General features: G+C 51.2%; 1 pseudogene; it reads right to left on the reverse strand.

Moving 5' to 3' along the window:
- Positions 1-6,205: 6,205 nt before the first annotated feature.
- Positions 6,206-6,314, reverse strand: LOC138093778 (5S ribosomal RNA; annotated as a pseudogene).
- Between the last annotated feature and the right edge of the window lie 5,329 nt (positions 6,315-11,643).

Consider the following 11,643-nt stretch of genomic DNA (forward strand, 5'->3'; position numbering starts at 1 on the left):
TCCATGACTTAATAATTCAACTGTATTTTTATTTCTTCCAAAGCAGATAGGCATAGACAATGATTGCAATAGGGTAAATAGGTACTTTTTCTTTTAAAAATCTTATACCAATACAATATTGTAAAGTAATTAACCTCCAATTAAAATAAATAAATTTATATTAAAAATCTTAAACCATCTTTAGGATCAAATTCCTTCCAAATTTAATGTGATTAACTTCTGAATAAGAAATACCATTTTTAAGTAAAATTATTGCATTCCAGAGAGTATTATAGTTTAATTGTCATGTGGGATCTGAGTTCTCTGAGCAAGAATTGAACCTGTGCCCTGCTACAGTGGAAGCTCAGAATCCTAGCTACTGGATTGCCAGAGAAGTATTATAAACAGCTAAAAAACAAGAAAGGGAAATCATATTGATTTAAACCATGCTAGAATAAATATTTTGCACATCACCAATAGCCAATAATGGTTTCCCTGATAGCTCAGTTGGTAAAGAATCTGCCTACAACGCAGGAGACCCCGGTTCGATTCCTGGGTCAGGAAGATCGCCTGGAGAAGGGAAAGGCTACCCACTGCAGTATTCTGGCCTGGAGAATTCCATGGACTGTATAGGCCATGGGGTCACAAAGAGTCAGACATGACAGAGAGTTTCACTTTCACTTTTGAGAGCCAATAATATTTGGAAGATTTGGAGATGATGTGGTTTGTATTACACATATGCACTTTAAAATACCTCATGAATAAAGTCAAGCTTTACCTCAAACAGATGTTAAGAAATATGAAAATATGTAGAGTTTTGCTGTATTTAAGATCATTATCTAAACTGCTTGGTTTTTGTTTTTCCAGAGAGCACAGTCAGTTGAACTGGAAAAAACTGAAAATCATATTCAGTCCTCCAAAGACAAGGAAAACGCCAAGTCTCTGGGCAAAGCTGAGAAGTAAGCACACTGTTGGCCCCATGGGCAGCATGCAGGCCATAGGGGGCTCTTTCCATTGGGAAAATGAAGTATCTTCTGTGCATCAGTGTCATGAATGGTGTGAAGATGATCGTGTTTATGGGCATCATCTTTTTCCTCTTAGTTCAGTTCAGTTCAGTTGCTCAGTTGTGTCCAACTCTTTGTGACCCCATAAACCTCAGTATGCCAGGCCTCCCTGTCCATCACCAACTCCCAGAGTCCACCCAAACCCATGTCCATTGTGTCAGTGATGCCGTCCAACCATCTCATCCTCCGTCGTCCCCTTCTCCGCCTTCCCTCAATCTTTCCCACCATCAGGGTCTTTTCAAATGAGTCAGCACTGCATCAGGTGGTCAAAGTATCGGAGTTTCAGCTTCAACATCAGTCCTTCCAATGAACACCCAAGACTGAGCTCCTTTAGGATGGACTGGTTGGATCTCCTTGCAGTCCAAGGGACTCTCAAGAGTCTTCTCCAACACCACAGTTCAAAAGCATCAGTTCTTCAGCGTTCTTCACACTCCAACTCTCACATCCATACATAACCACTGGAAAAAAAAACCATAGCCTTGACTAGAAGGACCTCTGTTGACAATGTCATGTCTCTGCTTTTTAATATGCTGTCTAGGTTGGTCATAACTTGCCTTCCAAGGAGTAAGCATCTTTTAATTTCATAGCTGCAATCACCATCTGCAGTGATTTTGGAGCCCAGAAAAATAGTCAGCCCCTGTCTCCACTGTTTCCCCATCTATTTGCCATGAAGTGATGGGACCGGATGTCATGATCTTAGTTTCTGAATGTTGAGCTTTAAGCCACCTTTTTCACTCTCCTCTTTCACTTTCATCAAGAGGCTCTTTAGTTCCTTTTCACTTTCTTCCATAAGGGTGGTATCATCTGCATATCTGAGATTATTGATATTTCTCCTGGAAATCTTGTTTCCAGCTTTTTCCTCTTATCTTGGCATTATTTCCTTAGGTTCCTTTATGAACTATCACTAATCCCCAACTTTTCAGAGCGAGTGTTTTGGCATCCTTTTTGAGTCCACATTTTCAGAAAGCATTTGCTCAATTCGCTGCAAACTGGAACTGTTACAGAAGTTGTGTGAGGTGGGTGCTTGGGTTCTGATACTTAATTGTGCTCAGTCATGTTCATATTTCAGACAAGTTGTCTTTAATTTACAGTAAATACGGCCAACTGAGTATCATTTGGATGCATTTTCTTTATTTTCCTCCATTTTGCAGTGAGCCCCTCAACAAATTGTTAGTGACTCCAACCAAATGCTTCAGGAATATCTATATGACTCGACAGGCGATGGCTCTGAGTGTGGTGGGGTGCCAGAGGACAGGGGCAGGTGGGGTGTGCGGCGCCAACAGTGCCTGGTGGCCGGGGTTAAAGGAGAGAGTGGGCAAAAAAGACGACAGCACGCGGTAATCCCAAGCGGTCTCCCATGCAAGTATTAAACAGGCCCGACCCTGCTTCGCTTGGGAGATCAGAGGAGATCGGGCGTGTTCAGGGTGGTACGGTTGCAGATAGAGACGGCTGCCGCCAGGCGCCCTAAGAACCCAGCGCTGCGCCTCCCTTTCGCTCTGACCTGCCTGCCAGTCGGGAGAGCCGGGCGCACTTCTCGCCGGACCGCGCGCTGTACATGCGCCGCCCAACCCGCGAATGGACTCCATCCAGACAAGGCCGGCAGCCCGGCGGTCGGCCGAAGCCGCCCCGCCCCTGTACACTTCTACCCTGGCCAGCACCCGGGCCCGGTGGGCTTTTGGGACACAGAGCGGGAGGCTGGGCGTGCGTGTGGGGGCTAGGGGCTTGGGTGAGGGGCGCGGAGGTCTCCGTGCTCTCCCACCCTGGGCCTCTCCAGGCCCGCCCCCGCTAGGCGGCTCCACCCCCCACCATCCCATTCTGTGCTCAGGGCCACTTGGCCCCGGAGGTGTCTGGCTTGGGGGCCCGCAGCTGCCCTCGGTCCTGAGCCTCCTGCAGGCCTAGGCGAGGAGCCACCAGCGCGTTCGACTGGAGAGCGTCAGCCCCGCCCCATCGCCTTCCCGAGGTCCCCCTTGCCCCACGCCGCCCGCAAGCACAGGACCTTCCTGAGAGAGCAGACTATCGACCGGCAGGCACACGGACAGACAAACAGACCTGCGCATGCCCTCACGCCAAGAAGGACAGCTGGCCGGAGCAAGTTAGTCAGCAAGAGCCAGAATCATAGCACCTGTGAGAGGCCGGGGCCAGAGGAAGGGATAGGGGCCCTGCTGTCAGGAGACACAGAGCCAGAAAGAGACGAAGGTTCAGAGACAAACTCGAAGATGGCGAGAGGGAGACAGACACGCGTGAGCACACACACACAGGGAGGCATAGACAGAGAGAGGGAGACACAGAGTGACTGACAGACGGAAGACGGGAGACAGACACGGCAGAGAGGATGGCATCTGATCCGAGACAGACACACTGGCAAAGACTGTGACACACCTCAGAGAGAGGCCATGCGGATGAAGCAACTTCCCCAAGGGAGGGGGCGTCAGCCTTGGGCCGGGCCCTGGCTGGATGTGGTGCCCTGGGGCTGGCAGTTACCTGTGGGGTCCCCAAGATTTCTTCGCAGACGAGGTCTCAAAGGTCCCCTTCGGCTTGGCTACCTAAGGCAAGACCCAGCTCTCGCCCCCAGTCCAGAGGGTGAGTGTGTGAGAGTGTGTGTGTGTGTGAGTGTGTCCGAGGTCGAAGGTGTGGTCGGTCGACTGGGGGCTGGGTGGATACCGAGAATGGAGGGGGAAGGGTGTGGAGGCCGGGGGTGGGAAGACTGTGTGGTCCTCTTGATGTCTCTCTCTCCCACTTTCTCCATCTCCCTTACCTGGGGATTCCGGCTGTTGACCTGTCTTGGCGCCGGTTGGTGTGTGTGTGTGTTTCTCTGGGTGTGTGTGTGTGTTTCTCTGGCTGTGAGTGCGTGCGTGCCAGAGTATGCGGTCCTATGTGAGGATGGGGCTGGGGCTGGGGCTGGGGTTGCGGCTAGGGGTGGGGCAGCCCCCTGGATTGCCTGAGGCATGCCAAGAGACCCTCGGAGGGAGACCAGAAGGTCATCTGGTTCCCTGTAAGCCGAATGGCTTACAGAGTGGCTCGCGGGCCGCGCGTCAGGAGTTGGAGCCCCAGCCACCCACCCAGGGAGGGGCTGTGGCTGCGGGGACCCAAAACTTGGAACGCCACTGCCTGCGAAGGCCACCGGCGGCTGGAAGGCAGGCGAAGACTCTGAGCGCGGTGGGGTGCGAGGAGCCAGGGGGAGGTGGGGCTTACGGAGGTAGCCGCGCCAGGGGCTGGGGGCTAAAGGAGAGGGGAGGCAAAAAGCCTACAGCACCCGGTATTTCCAGGCGGTCTCCCATCCACGTAATAACCAGTCCTGACCCTGCTTCGTTTTCGAGATCAGACGAGATCGGTCGCGTTAAGGGTGGTATGGCCGTACACGGAGGTGGCTGCAGCCCTAAAGAGCCCTGTGCTGCATCTCCCTTTTGCTCAGACCTGCCTGCCGATCGGGCCAGCTGGCCGCACCTCTCCACGGGCCACACGCTGTACTTGAGCTGCACGACTCGTGACCAGAATCCGGCCTGCCAAGGTCGGCAGCCCGGTGGCCGGCTGATGCTGCCCCGCCCTGCAACACCACCACCCCCGGTCAGCATCCGTCTGGCCTGGTCCACGGGCCGGAGCGCTTCCTGGACCCCAAGCGGGTGGCTGGGCATGCGCGACTGCGTGGGCTGGGGGATGGGGTGAGGGGCACGGAAATCTGGGTGCTCTTCCACCCTGGGCCTCTGCAGGCCAGTCCCCCCCCCATTCGCTGCTGAGGGCCATGAGGCCGCGAGGTGTCTGGTTTGGCAGCCCGCAGCTGACCGCGGCTCAAGGTTTTGTGAGCCTCTGTCGGCCTAGGCGCAGCCCAGCCGCGTCCCGGAGTGCCCTTCCTGTCGGGCACCTGCCCGGTGCCCAGATGCATGGGGAGCCACCAGCGTGGTCCACTGGAGAGCGTCAGCCCCACCCCTTCGCCCTAAGGAGGCCCCCTTGCCCCATGCCGCCTGCCAAGCACAGGACCTTCCTGAGAGTGCAGTTGAGCGACAGGCAGGCACACGGACAGACACACAGACACTCGCACGCACTCACACCAAGTGAGACAGCCAGCCAGAGCACATTCGTCAGCCAGAGCCAGAGTCATAGCACCTGTGAGAGGCTGGGGCAAGAGGAAGGGATGGGAGGCCCGGTGTCAGGAGGCAAAAAGCCAGAAAGAAACGAAGGTTCAGAGACAGACTCGAAGATGGCAAGAGGGAGACAGACACGCATGCACACACACACACGCACACGCACGCACACAGACACACATACACAGGCAGGCATAGACAGACAGAGGGAGACACAGACCGACTGACAGATGGAAAACAGGAGGCAGACATGGGAGAGAGGATGGCATCCGATCAGAGACAGACCCACTGGCACAGACCGTGACACACCTCAGAGAGAGGCCATGCTTTTCCAAGGGAGGGGGCGTCAGCCTTGGGCGGGTCCCAGGCTGAATGCGGTGCTCTGGGGCTGGCAGTCACCCGTGGCGTCCCTAAGACTTCTTCGCAGCCTTGGTCTCAAAGCTCCCCTTCGGCTTGGCTACCTTAGGCAAGACCCAGACCCCATCCCCAGGCCAGAGTGTGAGTGTGAGTGTGTGTGTGAGTGTGTCGGTGGGCAAGGGTGTGGTCGGGTCGACTAGGGGCCTGGTGGATACCCCGAATGGAGGGGGGTAGTGTGTGGAGGTCGGGGGAGGCCTGTGTGGTCCTCTTGCTGTCTGTCTCTCCCTCTTTCTCCGCCTCCGTTACCTGGGGTTTCCGGCTCTTGACCTATCTCAGAGGCGGTGTGTGTGTGCCTGTGAGGATGGTGCTGGGGTTGGGGCTGGGGCTGGGGTTGGGGCAGCCTCCAGGATTGCCTGAGGCTTGCCAAGGAAGCCTGAGACAGAGACAAGATGGTCATCTGGGTTCCTGGAAGCTGAATGCGGAGGGGCTTGCTGGCCGCGCAGAGGCAACCCAGGTCTGTGGCCGGAGTCCGGCTCGGCCACCCACCCGGGGAGGGGCAGGGGCTGCGCGGACCCAAGAGTTGGGACGCCGCTGCCTGCGAGGGCCGCCGGCTGGAAGACAGGCGACCGCTCTGAGCACGGTGGGGTGCTAGGGGCCAGGCACTGGTGGGGGCTTGAGGCACCAGCCGCACTGGGGGGCCGGGGCTAAAGGAGAGGGGACGCAAAACGCCTACAGCAGCCGGTATTCTCAGGCGGTCTCCCATCCAAGTACTAACCCGTCCCGACCTTGCTTCGCTTCCGAGATCAGGCGCCTTCAGGGTGGTATGGCCATAGACGGAGGCGGTTACCACCAGGCGCCCTAAAAGCCCTGCTCTGCGCCTCCCTTTCGCTCAGACCTGCCTGCCGGTTGGGCCAGCCGGCCGCACCTCTCAAGAGGCCTTGCACTGTACCTGAGCCGCAAGAGCCGCGACCGACTCCGCCTGGCCAGGGTCGGCAGCCCGGTGGCCGGCCGACGCCGCCCCGCCCCTGCACACCGCCACCCCCGGCCAGCACTCGCCTGGCGCAGGAGGGCTCCCGGCACCCCGGGCGGGCGCCCGGGCATGCGTGCGTGCGTGCCGGGGCTTGGGGTTGGGGTGTGGGTCGAGGAGGTCTCGACGCTCTCCCACCCTGGGCCTATCCAGGCCCGCCTCGCTCGGCGGCTCCCTCCCCCCCGATCCTGTTCTCTGCTCAGGACCATGTGGCCCCGGAGGTGTCTGGCTTCGGGGCCTGCTGCTGCCTGCGGCCCGCGGTCCTCTGAGCTTCCTCCGGGCCTAGGCACAGCCCAGCCGGGGCTTGGAGCGCCCATCCTGCCCAGTATCTGCTCGGTGCCCAAATGCAACCCGAGCTACCAGCTCAGTAGACCGGAGAGCGTCAGCCCCGCCCCTTCGCCCTACCGAGGACCCCCTTGGCCCACGCCGCCTGCCAAGTACAGGACCTTCCTGAGAGAGCAGATGAGTGACGGGCAGGCACACGGACAGACACTCGCACTCACCCACGCCAGGTGAGACAGCCGGCCGAGGCAAGTTCATCAACCAGAGCCAGAGTCCTAGCACCTGTGAGAGGCTGGGGCCAGAGGAAGGGACGGGAGACACAGAGGCAGAAAGAGACGAAGGTTCAGAGACGGACTCGAAGACTGCGACAGGGAGATGCAGGCAGACAGACATGTCCGCGTGCACACACGTACACGCATACTCACACAGAGAGGCATAGATGGAGAGACAGAAACACAGAGCAACTGACAGACAGAAAACTGGAGACAGATACGGGAGAGAGGATGGCATCCGATCCGAGACAGACACACTGGCACAGATCTTGACACACCTCAGAGACAGGCCATGCAGAAGAAGCAGCTTCTTCAAGGGAGGGGGAGTCAGCCTTGGGCCGGGCCCCAGCGGGGCTGGCAGTTACCCGTGGGGTCCCCAAGACTTTTTCACAGCAGAGGTCTCAAAGGTTCCCTTCGGCTTTGCTACTTAAGGCAAGACCTAGCCCCCACCCCTAGGCCAGAGGGTGAGTGTGTTGGTGGGCGAGGGTGTGGTCGGCCGACTGGGGGCCAGGTGGATACCCAGAAAGGAGGGGGCAGGGTGTGGAGCCCGGGGTTTGGAAGCCTGTGTGGTCCTCTTGCTGTCTCTCTCCCTCTTTCTCCATCTCCCTTACCTGGGGTTTCAGGCTCTTGACCTGTCTGGGTGGCAGGATGTGTGTGTGTGTGTGTGTGTGTGTGTGTGTGTGTGTGTGTTTGCATGCGAGGGGCTGGGTGTGAGACTGGGGCTGGGCTTGGGCCTGGGCTTTGGGCTGGGTGGGCCACAGTTCAAGTTTCTTCTATGGACTCTCTTAGTTTTACATTTACTGAGTCTTCTACTTAAGAGTGGCCTCCTCTATGTTTTGCATGCTTGCTCTCCCTTTTCTAGTTTTCTGTTCCTGTTATTTTGTAGGTTAAGTTAGGAATGTTTATCGTCTTGATACCCACTAGATAAATTTTAAAACAACACACAATGATAAAAACCCAAAAAACCTGAAATAAAAGGATCGGAAAGTTCTTTATTTAATTTTGTGAACTGAATGTTGGTGAGAAATTATTTCCTCTTTATATAGGTAATACTCCTTTCATATATTGTTTTCCTAAAATGAAAGTATCACCATAATTAAGATTATCATTCATTAATATTGTTCTTTCAGGCAGCTTTAGAATTTGGAAATACTCATTTCCAAATGAATATTAAAGGAAAAATACATTTCCTTTATTTAACAAATATATATATATATACACACACATACATACACTGGGCAGTCATATTGTGCTAGACAGTATGTTAAGTGCTGAGTGATACAACGATCATTAAATCCTGTTTCTGCCTTTCCATGGCTCACTGACTAAGCACAGGAACACACAGAGATACAGTACTTTGGGTGCATCAAGTGTGCAGTGACTTACCACCTTGGCAAGGGAGGAAGAGAGAGAAATTGATAGGAGGATTGATCTGAATCCTGAAGATCATAGGCCCCTTCAACCCCAGGTTAAAGTTTTGTTTTCCTTAAGGAAAATAAAAGGGGTATTCTTGGAGCTAGCATTTTGTTTAAATTTTCTAATTATTTCCAAATTTGAAACTTGAGAGTCTTAGCAGGATTCCTGTTGAGGAGGTAAGTGGGTTTTGTTGACTTCCAAGCAGAAATTTTTCCTGTGTGGTTAGTTGCTTTACTATGGCCATCATCTTTATTTTATTTAATTGAAGTATAGTTGGTTTTTAATGCTGTATTAACTTCTGCCATACAGCAAAGTGACTCAGTTATACGTATATATGTATATATATGTGTTTTGTTGTTCAGTCACTGTATACATTCTTTTTAATATTCTTTTCGAAATAGCTTATACCAGGATATACCAGAACCTGGTTCTCTGTGCTATGTAGTAGGACCTTCTTATTTATCCATTCTGTACGTAATAGCTTATATCTGCCAACCCCAACCTCTCACTCCATCTCTCACGTCCATACATGACTACTGGAAAAACCATAGCCTTGACTAGATGGACATTTTTTGACAAAGTAATGTCTCTGCTTTTTAATATGCTATCTAGGTTGGTCATAACTTTCCTTCCAAGGCATAAGCATCTTTTAATTTCATGGCTGCAATCACCATCTGCAGTGATGTTGGAGCCCCCAAAAAATTAAGTCTGACACTGTTTCCTCTGTTTCCTCATCTATTTCCCATGAAGTGATGGGATCAGATGCCATGATCTTCGTTTTCTGAATGTTGAATTTTAAGCCAACTTTTTCACACTCCTCTTTCACTTTCATCAAGAGGCTTTTTAGTTCCTCTTCACTTTCTGCCATAAGGGTGGTATCATCTGCATATCTGAGGTTATTGACATTTCTCTTGGCAATCTTGATTCCAGCTTGTGCTGCTTCCAGCCCAGCGTTTCTCATGATGTACCCTGCATAGAAGTTAAATTAGCAGAGTGACAATATACAGCCTTGTCATACTCCTTTTCCTATTTGGAACCAGTCTGTTGCTCCATGTCCAGTTCTAACTGTTGCTTCCTGACCTGCATACATGCTTCTCAAGAGGCAGGATGAACCTCATATGTACTACCTTGTTGCTTTGTAATTTCCTTCTTGATTTTCCTGTTGACCCGTTGGTTTTTTAGTAGCATATTGTTTCAGTTCAGTTCAGTTGCTCAGTCATGTCCGACTCTTTGCAACCCCATGGACTGCAGCATGCCAGGCCTCTCTGTCCATCACCAACTCCCGGAGTTTACTTCAACTCATGTCTATTGAGTTGGTGATGCCATCCAACCATCTCATCCTCTGTCATCCCCTTATCCTCCTGCCTTCAATCTTTCCCAGCATCAGGGTCTTTTCTAGTGGGTCAGTTCTTTGCATCGGGTGGCCAATGTATTGGAGATTTAGCTTTGGCATCAGTCCTTCCAATGAGTATTCAGGATTGATTTCCTTTAGGATGGACTGGTTGGATCTCCTTGCAGTCCAAGGGACTCTCGAGTCTTCTCCAACACCACAGTTCAAAAGCATCAACTCTATGGTGCTCAGCTTTCTTTATAGTCCAACTCTCGCATCCATACATGACTAGTGGAAAAACCATAGCTTTGACTAGATGAACCTTTGTTGGCAAAGTAATATCTCTGCTTTTTATTATGCTGTCTAGGTTGGTCATACCTTGTCTTCCAAGGAGCAAGCATCTTTTAATTTCATGGCTGTAGTCACCATCTGCAGTGATGTTGGAGCCCCCCAAAATAGCCTGTCACTGTTTCCACTTTTTGCCCACTATTTGCCATGAAGTGATGGGACCGGATGCCATGATCTTAGTTTTCTGAATGTTGAGTTTTAAGCCAACTTTTTCACTCTCCTCTTTCACTTTCATCAAGAGGCTTTTTAGTTCCTCTTCCCTTTCTGCCATAAGGGTGCTGTCATCTGCATATCTGAAGTTATTGACATTTCTCTTGGCAATCTTGATTCCAGCTTGTGCTTCTTCCAGCCCAGCGTTTCTCATGATGTACTCTGCATATAATTTAAATAAGCAGCGTGACAATATACAGCCTTGTCATACTCCTCTTCTTATTTGGAACCAGCCTGTTGTTCCATGTCCAGTTCTAACTGTTGCTTCCTGACCTGCATATAGGTTTCTCAAGAGACAGATCAGGTGGTCCCCTTCCTATATCTGCTTGCTTTAGTCTGATAGTCATACAGGCTCAAACATGTTCTAAAAAGAAAAAGAATATGCATATTCTTATTCTCCTTGCTCAGATTTTATGATTTTGATGTCCCTATTTTACATCTTCATGTTTATTCTTTTGCTGGTCCTTGTGTTATCATTGCTTTCACAAATACTTTTTTTTTCTTTTTTCTTTTTATGTGTGTGTGTGTGTGTGTGTGTGTACTAAGTTGCTTCGATCATGTTCAACTATATGTCCCTGTGGACTGCAGCCTGCCAGTCTCTTCTGTCCATGGGATTCTGCAGGCATGACTTCTGGAGTGGGTTGCCATGCCCTCCAAGGGAACTTTCCAACCCAGGGTTTGACCCCAGGTCTCATATCTCTTGCACTGGCAGGCAGGTTTTTTTACCAGTAGCACCAGCTGGGAAGTGCTTTTGATCTGTATACTGGCTGATTTAAGTGATTTCCTTCCCAATTGTGATTTCCTCTTTCAAATAGCATCTTGCTTCTTTTTTTCTGTAGAGATGACCTTTTGATATTTCTTTTAGAATAGGCTTAGTATTCTTTTAGTTTTTGCTTGTCTGAGAAATTATTATTTCTCTTCCTGTTCTAAATGATAATCTTGCTGGCTAGAATATTCTAGGTTGCAGATTTCTCTCTTTGAATGCCTTGAATATATTTTGCTGCTCCCTTCTCTCTAGAAAACTTTATCAGTGTTTCCATAGAGAAATCAGCTGATAGCCTTATGGAGGTTCCCTTGTAATTAGCTATTTGCTTTTCTCTTGCTGGGTTTGGAATCCTCTCTTTAACTTTTGTCATTTTTATTATGTCTTGTTGTCTGTTTGGGACCCTCTGTGCTTCCTGTTCTGGATATCTGTTTCCTTCTTTAGGTTTGGGAAGTTTTCAACCAGAATTTCTTCAAATATGTTTTCAATCTCCTTTTCTCTTTCTTCTCCTTTTGG

The sequence above is a fragment of the Capricornis sumatraensis genome, chromosome 1 (assembly GCF_032405125.1).
Source record: "Capricornis sumatraensis isolate serow.1 chromosome 1, serow.2, whole genome shotgun sequence".
In the NCBI taxonomy this organism is placed as follows: Eukaryota; Metazoa; Chordata; class Mammalia; order Artiodactyla; family Bovidae; genus Capricornis; species Capricornis sumatraensis.